Here is a 14,053-nt window from a genome sequence, read left to right as displayed (position 1 = left end):
TTTTTTCAAGTGATTTGAAAGTATTCAGTCATATTCTGTTTATAAGGTTCCTGTTACTTCGTAACTGTCATTTAAAAATTGACATGAAATTGTACACCGGGTGCTAAAAGAGCAGTTAAGAATTCAAAGTACATTTTGGTTTAATGGAAATATATTTCACTTTAATTAATTCATCCAGGGTCCTGTATTTTGCAACAGGAGAAAGCGGAATTGTGGATCAGCAATTCAACATGATATCAAATTAAATGTCATGAGGTTGACTCATAATCAAAACTGGTGATGTTAAGAAATGTTTCTCTTAATAAATGGAGATTTCAAACCTGTTGTACTCTCCGTTCGAAATTATTTTAATCCTTCATGTTTCAGTTTATCAGTGAGAGGAATTTGGTGAGGTCATAGTACATACAGATATGGGCTTCAGTATTTAAAAATAGCTGCTTGCAAATTGGAACATCAGTGGACTCACATGACTACTTGTTGGCAACTAGAGATGTTAAATTAGAAATAAATGTAAAATATGTAAATAAAAAGGTAGTGGAGGAGGGGGAGGGTAGCTTGTTCCTTGCTGTCAGTAGACAAATGTAGAATGGATATCCCTAATTATTAATATCATTTTATTTCTTAGTCTGTCCTTTACATTCTATATGGGAAGTCACTGATACAACTGAAGGAATCAGAACCTTTTCTGGATAAGTGAACTAATGCACCAGATGCCACATCTCATTTGTATCTATCCCAACATACCAGCTATCACAATTCTTGAGTTGAATATTCAATTGGTACAGAGGCTGAAACCACTGTTTCTTTTCAGCTCGAAGGAAGCAGGAATTATATTTTTTCAGAGTGACATATGTTCCTTGAATGACTATAGAACATGTTTGAGGTAAGGTGATTTGCCAAGTTGAAATTACATCTTTGGTTCCTGGGAGAAAGAAATGTATCAGATTGAGTGAAGTTAGGATTCCCTTCTCTGGCATTAGGCCAGGACATCATGTGGATCTACTGTCTACTGATGTGGTTGTGAAACTTTTGCTTGTGGAGGACTCCTGAAACTCTGTATTATTGATATTCCTGTTAACTTCTTAAAGTGTGGCATTCAACCAAAAACATCAGTGTAATTAATACATAATAAATCCTATTCAACCAGCAAATCTAAAGATATGATTCCCTCGAGCTTATGCGATTCCCTTGTGCACATCATTGAATTCAACAATCTTAATGTGTCAATTTATTGATTGGATAGTTTGGTAATTATGGCTTTGTTAGCAATATAACCTAAAGGACATTGCTAGTACCCTATATTTGCAACATGTATGAGGGAACCATAATTTCCCAGAGATGTACATAAAAAAAGGACAAATCCACCTTCACTTAATGTCGTTGAGACCTGTGGGAAAAGGAAAGGGAAGATCCTGTTGTGTGGTTCCCTGAGTAGACTGTCAAAACCATTTTGCAAAATGCCTCACCGCCAGAACTTGCCAAGAAACATCAAGAGATTGCTTGGCTAGTGTTGAGAAGAGCATTACCCATCAGAATCTAGATGTACACCTGCAATCTCTCCACCATCAAATGTTGCCCTCGAAACAGCTACAGGGTGGGGGGCAGGTGGCGTTGAAATTGTCACACATCTCTTCCTGGAATATACCTTTGCAAAGAAGGTCTGGAGTGAGATGCAATGTTTTTTGTTGAGGTTTGGCCTGAGCAACTACATGATGCAGGACTCTGCACTCTATGGACTATTCCCCAGGTGTACACTGAGCCAAAACTCAACTGAGCCTGGAGGACCATTAATTCAGTGAAAGACACTCTTTGGTCTGAGTTGACATTGGCTGAATGTTGTAGACTGGTATATTCCAAAGTCCAGGACTATGTGCAGAGGGGAGCACTAAATCTCGGGGCAGCTGCTGCCATGATGCAGTGGGGAAGAACCACCGTCTAGGATCTTTCTGCCAAAGTGCAAGGAGAGTCCATCAAGATTGAAGATCCCCTCATTACCTTAAAAGGAATGTAAATAGTTTCCTGCATAAGTCAAAAAACGCCTTTGATTTGCAACTGCAAGGATTCTCTGAGGCATATTAAATTCCAAAGTGTTGTTGGTTTTCTGTGCAATGTTTATACAGAACTGTTTTAGGACCTTTTGTGTGCACTTATAGATTTTTTAAGAATGTAATATATCTTTGTGATTTAAAAACATCCATCCCAACCAATTACTTCACCATCAGTTTACTTTTTTCAATAACCTGTTCACTGATATTCAGTTTGGATTCTGAGAGTGACACTCGGGTCCTGACCTCCTTAAAGCCTTCATTCAAACATGGATGAAAGAGGTGAATTCTGGGAGTAAGGCGAGAGTGAATGCCATCATGGCACATTTAACTGACTGTGATATTAAGGAGCCCGAACAAAACTGGCATCAATGGGAATCAGAGCGGGGTAAATCCTCCACTGGTTGGAGTCATACCTGGCATGCAGGAAGATGGTAGTCATCGGAGGTCAATCATCTCAGTTCCAGGACATCTCTGCAGGAGTTCATCTGGATATATCCTAGGCCCAACCATCTTCAACTGCTTTATCAATGACCGTCCCTTCATTATAAATTTAGAAGTTGGGAGGTTTGCACCATTTGTGACTCTTCAGATACAGAAGCAGTTTGTGTCTAAATGCTGCAAGACCGTGACAATATCCAGGCTTGAGCTGACAAGTGACAAGTAACATTCATCTGATACAAATACCAAACAATCACTATTTTTCACAAAAGAGAATATAACCATCATCCCTTTGACATTCAATCTGGTATAACCATCCCTGAGGATGCCACCTTCAACATTGTGTATTTTACCATTGACCAGAAAATGAACTGGCTACAAGAGCAAGGCAGAGAAGAGGAATCCTGCATCAGGAAAAGCATCTCCTGTCTCCCCAAAGCCCATCAACCACCTACTCAGCACAAATCAGTAATGTGATGGAATACTGCCCAGTTTCCTGGATGACTGCAGCTCCATCAAGACTCACAAAGCTCAACACCATTCAGGACAATGCAGCCTGTTTGAATGGCACACATCCACAAACATTCAATCTCTCCACCATTAATGTCTAGTAGCAGAAGTATGTACCATGCACAAGGTGCACTGCAGAAACACAACAGGTTTCCTTGGCAGCACTAACATTGATAAAGACAATGAGAGCAATTGCATGGGAACACCACCACCTGCAAGCTGCTCTCCAAGCTATTCCCCATCCTTATTTGGGTTGAAAAGTATGGTGCTGGAAAAATCAGCAGGTCAGGCAGCATCTGAAGAGTAGGACAGCCGATGTTTCAGGCATAAGCCCTTCATCAGGAACGTGGAGGGGAAAGGGGGCTGAGAGATAAATAATGGTGTGATGACAGTCACTCTGACCTCATTCCTAGAATTCGGCTCTTTCATCCATGTTTGTGGGGGTGGGACAGGGAAGGGGAAGGTAGGTGGGAAGGTGATTGGTGGATGCAGATGGGGGTAATTGTGCTAGGTCAGTGGGGGGCAGTGGAGTGGATAGCTGGGAAGGAAGATGGACAGGTAGGACAGTTCAAGAGGACGGTGCTGAGTTGGAGGGTTGGATCTGGAATGAGTGGGGGAGGGAAGATGAGGAAACTGGTGAAGTCAACATTGAAACAGTGTGGTTGAAGGGTCTCAAGGCGGAAGATGAGGTGTTCTTCCTCCAGTTGTCAGGTGACTTGGATTTAGCAGTGGAGGCAGACCAGGACTTGTATGCCCTTGGGGGAGTGGGAGAGGGAGGTGAATTGCTCGGCCACTGGGCAGTGGGGTTGTTTGCTGTGTGCCGACCAGAGATGTTCTCTGAATCGCTCCACGAGTTAACGTTCTGTCTCCCTGGTGTACAAGAGACCACATTGATAGCAATGGACACAGTAGATGAGACGGGTGGATGTGCAGGAAAATCTTTGCTGGATTTGAAATGATCCTTTAGGGCCTTGGACGGAGGTGCAGGGAAAGGTGTGGGTGCAGGTTTTACATTTCATGTGGCAGCAAGGGTAGATGCCAGGTGTGAATGGTGGGTTGGTGGGAGGAGTGTGGACCATCATTATTTGGAAATGTATTGCTGTTCCTTCACTGCTTAAAATCCTGGAATTCCCTTCCTAAAAGCATTGTGGATCTACCTACAGCACATGGGCTACAATGGTTTAAGAAGGCAGCTTACTACCACCTTCTCAAGGGCAATTAGAGATGTGCAATGAATGCTGCCCCAGCCAACACCCGCATCCCATTGGTGAATTTTTTAAAATTATGAAAATATCATATCCAGAAGGATTTAAATGGGAGAAACCCTAGAATGAATTTTAGGTCTTTTGATCATTATCTCTTCATGACATTGACAGGATCTGTCATTGCTGTGACTTTAAAGAAATACAGTAAGGGATCAAAACTGAAAAGTCCTCTGAAAAATAAATAACATCTATAAAGGGAAATGCTCCATGTTCAAATGCAATCATTTTTAAATCTCTCCATGGCATCCCTCCTCTCTGATGTAAGGTCATGGACTAAAACGTTACCCACAGTGCTTGTGGCCCCAGGCCCCCCTGGCTGAAATGGCAGGCCTTTTACCTGATCACATTCCTCCGCAGCTATTTCACAGATGTCTGCCCACAATTATCTCATGTTTCGATCACAGGCCCATTTGCAAGGAAAACCCACTACAACATCTGGATAAAAACAAATTACTGTGGATGCTGGAATCTGAAACCAAAAGAGAAAATGCTGGAAAATCTCAGCAGATCTGACAGCATCTGTAAGGAGAGAAAAGAGCTGACGTTTTGAGTCTAACTGACCCTTTGTCAAAGCTTTGACAAAGGGTCAGTTAGACTCGAAATGTCGGCTCTTTTCTCTCCATACAGATGCTGCCAGACCTGCTGGGATTTTCCAGCCTTTTCTCTTTTGGTTCCACTACAACATCTATCAGCCAATCAGTTCTTTAGTTATGGCGACACCATTGAGATTGATCGACGTGATTCCTTTTGTCAAACACCACTGCCAGTGTGATATGGCCTGAGCATTTCCCTACATGTTAGCTTAAGTAACATACACCAAAAATGTTGATACAGATGTCTCTAAGCTTATTAGCAGGATTTACGCAGTTATTTGAAACTTACACATTATTGGGGGGGTGGTGGGGAGGGGTAGGGGGTGGGGGGTGATTCTGTACTTGTTGACCAATTATACTGTTACATCATATGTATAACACTGAACAAAAGACATTGACTTCATTGCATGAGCATGGAGTCATTGTGAGCTTGGTCCTTTATACTGGAGTGTCACCTGTTATAATTTTATGTAGCTATCCTAAAGGTACACAGTCTCTCTGGGCTGGAATCTATGTATCAGTATCCAGTACTGGGATTGCAGTCTGTAAAGAAGAGATGCCATAAACCCTGACCTAAAAATAACTTCATCATACTGGTAACATTTTCGGGGCACCAGTTTCAGCTTCTCTGCTTGCCCACCTGTCCTTCGGAGGTGTAAAATTCTGCCTGCTAACTCTCTTTGTCTCCACAGATGCTGCCTGATATACTGAATATTTCTTTTTCTTCCTGTTTTAATTTCAGATTTCCAACAGTAGTTTGTTTTTGAGTACTTAGACTATTAGCTAACTGTAGAAGAAAAATTTGTGAATGGCACATGTTTGACTTGTTTTGTCAACCTCAGAAGTGTGCTCCAGTATGACCAGTATGTTCATTTCCAACTATTCTTGCTTTATTTACTGGCTTTTCCTTCTATGCGTACATTCAGAATACATGCTTTGGACTCTTGCCTAATCATTCCTGTCTGTCTGTTGATTATCTACATTCAGCTGTTAATTTGTTTATGATAAACTATGTTAAATAGATCTTTCCTGACCTAATTAAGCTTCACTATCTGTTTGTACTGTACATGCATATCTTCAGAAAACCAAATAGCAATGCATTCAAAATTTGAACTATAAGATTTTGACAGGTCTTGAGTTATTTCTAAGTTCATGTCTAAGTTGATAATGCAATATATTATTATGTACTATTTAAAATATATTTAAAAAGCACTAAGTTACCCATAGATTTACAATAATTATAAATTCTATTACAGTGTTTTAGAAACAGCAACTTCAACTCTTAAGTTCAGCAAGCAGACATTTGCTCTTGCAAATGCTGAGGACGAGGTTAGGCTAGTTAGCCAGGTTAACTTATTCCAAAATGCAGGTGTTTCAGCACTGTTTATAATTGTCAATGTAATGCAATGTATCTTATTATCTCAATCTCAGCCAAGGTTTCTGGTTTCTGCTGGCTTCTAAGACAACTGAGCCTTCAGTTTTCCCTTATTTCTGTGATTAGTTTGTGGAGGTCAGTTAGCTCACTTGGCTTGTTTGCAATGCACAGTGATGCCTACAGTCTGATTTCCATTCCGGCAGTGGCTGAAGTTGCCATAAGGATTCTCCTTCTCAACTCTCCCTTTGCCTGTGGCATGATGACCCTCAGTTTCAATCATCACCACTTGTCTCTCTCTCTAATGGGGGAGCAGCCCTATGATCTGGTAAGTGCTTAGTGATTTTTATCTCTGTGGTCTGTGTAGAAATGGATAAATGTTACAATTTACGTTCTTAGCTAGGTTCCCAGAGGAATGGAAACATATCCCATCTTCCATACAGTATTAAACATTTCCCATCATGCTTCACAAAAGAGTCAATTCTAAACTATTAGTGCATTTAAGTATCAAACTTAATCAGCTGTTTGACTTCAATTCAAAGAATGTTAAAACGTGGAAACTGATTATTTGGTTCATCAAACCTGAGCTGATGCTGTTCTCCACATGGACCACATAGTTTCAACCAAGTGTGAAAATACTGCTCTTTAACATTAGGTTTTAACAACTGCATCAGTCAAAGTTGTACAGATGTAATTGAAAATGTCATGTGATTTTAGATGTACCATTGTTGAAGTAGTCCAGAAGTAACTTTTCTCTTTAACCCTCTCCCATGCTTTACCAAGCAGCAATCGTTATTGACACTAGTTCACATAGCCATACTCAGTGTTTTTCTGGCACAGTGCATAAAACCTTCTTGATTGAAGGTGTATGTGTGAAATATAATATTGACAAATGTCTCTCACTTCAGGAATCTGATACAATATTTTACAAAGTCTAGTCTGTGCTTAAATACAGATCTTCTATCAAAATGTCATTACCTGAATGAAACCTACAATGCCACTATAGTGACGCGCTGTACACTGTCAATGCTTTTGTCTGTTAATGGAATCTTGTATTAAACTGACTCAAAGTATTTGTTCCGTGGCTGTTGTAAATGTATACTGAAATAAAATCTGCCATTAGGACAGGAGTAATAGGGCTTATTCAGAAATTTCAATGGATCAACAATGTAAAGATTTCTTTTTCCTTACCTATTTCCTTTCCCCTAAGGGCACACTCCTGTTCATGGGAACATTGCTACTTATTTCGATTTGGACTGGATAGTCTGATATTGCTGGTGTCAGCTTGGAACTTGTTAATTAAACAGTTCAAGTCAAATTATTCCAGGGTTTGATGACATTTCATATCAAAGGTGATTTTCAAATAATTTCACCATTATGACTCAAGCAAAGCAACAAACTCTTTGTTCGTGTTTGAGCTGTTTCACTTTAGTATTTTAGCATTTACAGTTTAAAAAAAATCTAATGATGAAACATATTTGATGATATTATCTAATTCCAGTTCCTAAAAGGACCGGTTTGAAATGCCTTACGTTTCCTTTTTGCCATAAAGGAAGTGTAACAAAAAAATCACCAAACTGATCCCTAGGAGGAGGGATTGTTTTGTGAGAAGAGATTGAGGAGACTGGGCCCACATTCTCCAAGGTTTCGAAAAATGAGAAGCAATTTCAATGAAGAATATAAATTCTTATAGCGTTTGACAGAATTGGTGTAGAAGGGATGTCTCTCCTTGCTGGAATATCTAGAATCAGGCATGTTTTCTCACATTAAGAGATCAGCCATTTAAGAGGAACTTCACAACTGAGGCCGATGAATCATTAAAATTTTCTATCCTACAGTGCACGGAGTAAATTTAAAACAGACCAATTGATTTCTAGATATTAAAGATTTAAGGGTTATGGAGATATTGAGGAAGAACAGCAAGCGAAGAGGTGGAGAGGTGCTTCTGTAACTTAATGATGTTGTTAATATGATCGAGAGGGATATCCGAAGTTCAGAAAACCAAAATGTGGATACAGGTTAGGTGGAGATGGGAATGATAAAGGCAAAAGGTCACTTGTGTGAGTGGTGTATAGCCCACTCACACTAATCACACATTAAGGAAGGGGCATAAAGGAAGAAATAATAGGAGCTTGTTAGAAAGGAATGATGGTGATCATGGGTGATTTAAATCTACATATAAGCCAGAAAACCTAGACGCACAAGTGTAATCTAGATGAAGAGTTCATGGAATAGTTCCTTAAAACGGCATGTTTTCAAGTCATTGAGAGTGCGGATTATACAGATCTGATATTATGCAACAAAATTGGATTAATTAATGATCTCATCATGAAGGCATCCCCAGGTAGCAGCAACTATAATACAGTTGAATTTTACATAGAGTTTAAGGGAGAGAAGATTGGACCTGAGACTAGTATTTCAAATGTTAATGTAGTGTTTATGAAGGCTTGAAAGCTGAGTTGGCTAAAGTAAATTGGCAAACTAGATTAAAGGATAGGTGAATAGAAATGCAGAGTTAGACATTTTGAAAGGAATATTTTGGAATATGCAGAATGGATACATTTCAATGCGTAACAAAAATTACAAGGCCTAGACTTGCCAGCTGTGATTAATTAGAAAAGTTAAATATGGCACCACATAAAAAGTAGATAACTGAGCAAAGTTGTGACTAAAATCCGGAAATTGGACAGGACATAAGAAAAAAGTAGAGTGACTGAAGGTTTAACAAGACAGGTATGGAAAATCCTCACCAGAAATCTCAAAACAGATAGTAATGTTTTGTAGAAATGCTTTGAAAAGAAAAGAGTTATCAAAGTGAGCACTGGTCCTATGGAAAGTAAGTTTGGAGAAATCATACGAAATAAATAGATGGTGATAAATGAATCAAACAGATATTTTGTATCAGTCTTCCCACTGGGGGGACACAAGTGACATCACAGAAGTAGTTAACAATCAGGAAAAGGAAGGAAGGAACTAAGGAAAATCACAATTGTCAGTACAATGATTGTGAGTAAATTGTTGATCTTATAAATCTTTGTGTTCTGACAGACTCCAGAAGGGTCTTATAAGTAGTGAAATTATTCATGCATTGGTTTTAATTTTCCAATATTTCATAGCTTTTGGGAAGATCCTATCAAATCGGAAAACAGTGAATGCAATTCTTTTATTCAAAAATGAGATAGGAAGCTAAAAACTCCAGGTCAGTTTATATTTATAAACATTTTTATGTTTATAGCTGCTTTCTTTTGATCTCTAACTTTTCCAACTTTATTAATTGTTTGGTCATTCTTTGTTGATTTTATAATCTGCCCAAACCTCTGACTTGCTAAGTTTCTTGGTATAATGGTACACTTTTCCTTTTAATTTGATGTATCTTTAACATTTTAATTAACTGCAGATGGTGGATCACTCTCCTGGATTACTTTCTTTCTCAATGGAATGAATCTATTCTGAAATGTACTCTTAAATGTCTGCCACTGCTTCTCCCATGACCCATCCTATAACATTATTTACCAATTCACTTTAACCAGATTGGCCTTCATGCCCTCAAAATTCCCTTTACTTATTATTTTTTTTAAAAAGTCTCAGACTCACTTCACTCTCCCTCAAACTGAATGTAAAATGGTAAAATCTAATCATGTTATGGTTGCTACAACTTAGGGGACCTTTGTTATGAGATGATTAATTCATCCTATCTCACTGCACAAGACTAGGTCAAGAATAGCCTGTTCTCTTGTCAGCTCCAGAACATGCTGCTCTGAAGAGCTACCTTGAAAAAATATTATGAATTCCCAAGAATTTTGAAAATCTCCTCAAAGTAAAAATATAAAAATTCCAGTATTTAACAGATAAATATTTGAAGAAACTAATTGAAGATTAATAGGACAACAGAGAATTCAGACAAAGGGGGCATTTCATATCCTTCAGCAACTCACTTTCTGTGAGTACAGACAGCTGCACAGGTTTGTGGAAGGGAAATTAACCAACAAGAAGTAAATGTTCTTTTGATTAGAATTTATGTTCTTTTGAGACAAAGAAATTTCTAAGATTGCTTTAATTAAGAAAAGAAAAAAAAAGAGGCTGAAGTGCCCCTTTGAGCTGTAACACAGTGTATGGAATGAGCTGCCAGAGGAAGTGGTGGAGACAGGTACAGCTACAACATTTAAAATGCATCTGGATGGTTATATGAATAGGATGGGTTTAGAGGGCTATGGGCGCCAATTGCTGGCAAATGGGTCTAGATTAATTTTGTCGGCATGGACAGGTTGGACTGAAGGGTTTGTTTCCATGCTGTACATCTCAATGATTCCATGAGTTTAAGTGCACACAAAGTTGAAGAACATTCTGTTCCTTACAGTCAGCAACAGAGTAACTTTCTCATAACAGCAGTTACAGAATCTGTGTTCTTAAGGTAGGAAAACTCTTTAATTTACACAAAGTCAAGGACATCTGGGTTAAGATGATGCTATCCAACATTTCTACACCAGAATGGTGAATATTAGAAAGCTCATTTATGAACTGGGTATCCAGTGATATATTGCTGACCTTCCTTCAATCATAACATCGGAAATGGAATGGATGCTGCCTGAACTGCTGTGCTTTTCCAGCACCACTCTAATCCAGAATCTGGTTTCCAGCATCTGCAAGGAGAAAGTGAGGACTGCAGATGCTGGAGATCAGAGCTGAAAATGTGTTGCTGGAAAAGCGCAGCAGGTCAGGCAGCATCCAAGGAACAGGAGAATCGATGTTTCGGGCATGAGCCCTTCTTCGGGCTTATGCCTGAAACATCGATTCTCCTGCTCCTTGGATGCTGCCTGACCTGCTGCGCTTTTCCAGCAACACATTTTCAGCTTCCAGCAGCTGCAGTCATTGTGCAATCCGTGGCGAACAGGTAAAAACAATGTCCTGCATCATTGGCAACTCCTCAGAAACTAAAGTGGTCCATGTTCAAATGCAACATGATATGGACAATATCCAAGCATAAGCTGACAAGTGCAAATTCATGCCACACCAATGCCAAGCAATGATTATCTCCAATAAGAGACAATCTGACTATCGCCTCTTGATATTCAATGGCATTACTATCATTGAATACCCCACTATCATTGCATATCCAACTATCAATATCCTGGGTTATGATTGACCAGAGATTCTACTGCACTTGCCACATAAACATAGGAGCTAGGAGAACAGGTTAGAGGCTAGGAATACAGCCCCTGATATCTCAAAACCGGCGCACCATCCACAAAGCTTAAGTCAGGAGTGTGATGGAACACTCTCCACTTGCCTGGATGGATGCAGCTCCAACACTCAAGTAGTTTGTCATCACATACACTGCAGAAATTTACCAAAGATCTTTAGTCAGCACCTTCCAAGCCCACGACCACTTTCATCTGGAAGGACAAGGACAGAAATTACATAGGAACACGACCACCTGCAAGTTTCCCTCCAAGCCACTCACCATCCTAACTTGGAAATATTTTGTTGTTCATTCACTGTTGCTGGGTCAAAATCCTGGAATTTTCTCCCTCAAGGCATTCTGGATCAACCTACAGTGCATGGACTGCAGTGGTTCAAGAAGGCAGCTCACCAGCACCTTCTCAAGGGCAACAAGGGATTGGAAATAAATACTGGTCAGCCAGCGATGCCCAAATCCCACAAATGAATTTAACAAACTCCCTGTTGAAACAATGAATACAATTCTACTTTATAGCTCAAGCGATAAATAATTCTGAGAAAAGAACTTTAGTAATATTGCTTGCTATAGGCAAGGAGAGGCATCACATAAACAACATATCTAGTCATTTCATTGTTAATTGAGAAGATGCAGAAAAGTTCTGGAAGGTTCTCAACAATCAGCTTAATTAAAAAGTAACTTTGAGTTTAACTTTGAGCTGGTTGTCAACCACCTGATGAAGGAGCAGTGCTCTGAAAGCTAGTGCTTCCAAATAAGCCTGTTGGACTATAACCTGGTGTTGCATGATTTTTAACTATTCCTGATGAAGGGCTTTTGCCCAAAATGTCGATTTTCCTGCTCCTCGGATGCTGCCTGACCTGCTATGCTTTTCCAGCACCACTCTAATCTAAACTCTGGTTTCCAGCATCTGCAGTCCTCACTTTTGCCTAGTTTATTTTTAACTTTGCCCACCCCAGTCCAACATGGGTATTTCCAAATCTAGAGTCAGACTGGTTCTATTTCCCAAGAGGAATTTATAAAGTGCTACATGGATTGACTGCCTGTATTGACTGCTGGCAGATTGTGTGCTTCTTGAGCAAAGTGTGATGTATCTGCAAATACAATTCTGCAAATGCAAATTCACCCCATGGACTTACGTGTGTGTGTACATGTGAGGGAGAGAGAGAGAGGGAACTTAGATTAGATTACAGTGCAAAAACAGGCCCTGTGGCCCAACAAGTCCACACCGACCCGCCGAAGCGCAACCCACCCATACCCCTACATTTACCCATTAACTAACACTACGGGCAATTTAGCATGGCCAATTCACCTGACCTACACATCTCTGGATTGTGGGAGGAGACTGGAGCACCCGGTGGAAACCTACGCAGACACGGGGAGAACGTGCAAACTCCACACAGTCAGTCGCCTGAGGCGGGAATTGAACCTGGGTCTCAGGTGCTGTGCGGCAGCGGTGCTAACCACTGTGCAGAGAGAGAGAGAGAGAGAGAGAGAGTTCATGTGAGAGAGTGTGTGTTTACATGTGTGTGCTTGGTAGAATATGTGCATGAGTGTGACGGAGTATAAGCCTGAGAGTGTGTGTGTGTGTGTGTGTCTGTGTGAAGGTGTGAATTTGTACGAGTGTGTTTATATGTGTGCTTGTATGAGAGCGTATATACTGTAGTGGGGTCATCTGTAGTGTGACATGAACCCAAGGTCCCGGTTGAGGCCATCCTCATGGGTACCGAGCTTGTCTATCAGCCTCTGATTGGCCACTCTGTGTTCTTCCATATCCTGTAGTCCTGAAGGACACCGCACAACAATCGCCAGACAAGCATGTTCCCTCCCAGCCGGGGAACACTTCAGCAGTCAGGGACATTCGGCCTTGGATCTTCCGGTGACCATCATCTAAGATAGACTTTGGGATAAGCAACAACTTATGCTTGAAAGGAAATGTGAACAACCTTTCCCTGCAATCAGTTCTATGACTGTTCTGAGACAAGACATTCTTCTTAAAGGCAGAGGACAACAACAGAGGTGCATAATGGTCTGGCAGGTAGAAAAATCACCAAAACTTCACCCTGGAGTGTGAATTAGAAATACAATTACAAAAACTTGGATCCAAACAAAGATTTTACAAATATTCAACCAGGCTAGTTATTATTACTGTTTATAGTGTTACATTGAAGAGAAAGTGAGGACTGCAGATGCTGGAGATCAGAGCTGAAAATGTGTTGCTGGAAAAGCGCAGCAGGTAAGGCAGCATCCAAGGAACAGGAGAACCGACGTTTTGGGCATCAGCCCTTCTTCAGGAATGTGTTACATTGCCAAGGAAGAGATACCAGCTCAGACACTTTTGGCATATGCATGAAGAAATACAAGAAAAAAACACATTGACGATGATTGTGTGGTGATAATGAGTGACCGCAATCAACAGCAAGACCACTAAGTCATCAAACAAGTGTGTCAGAGAACAACATGTACCTCTCCTAACAGGTTAATAGTCACAAGGTCAGAACATGTTACCAAACCTAAAAGCAATGCATTGAATTTGAAATGTAAACCTTGTGAACTCTATGTTGCCTATTTCTTAATTACCAAATTGCCAATACAGGCCTATTAACAACCATATATATCTGTTTGGAATAAGT

Source organism: Chiloscyllium punctatum, chromosome 10, assembly GCF_047496795.1.
Source record: "Chiloscyllium punctatum isolate Juve2018m chromosome 10, sChiPun1.3, whole genome shotgun sequence".
NCBI classification, from domain to species: Eukaryota; Metazoa; Chordata; class Chondrichthyes; order Orectolobiformes; family Hemiscylliidae; genus Chiloscyllium; species Chiloscyllium punctatum.
The sequence above is the reverse complement of the archived record's forward strand: the minus strand, read 5'-3'. Positions refer to the sequence as shown.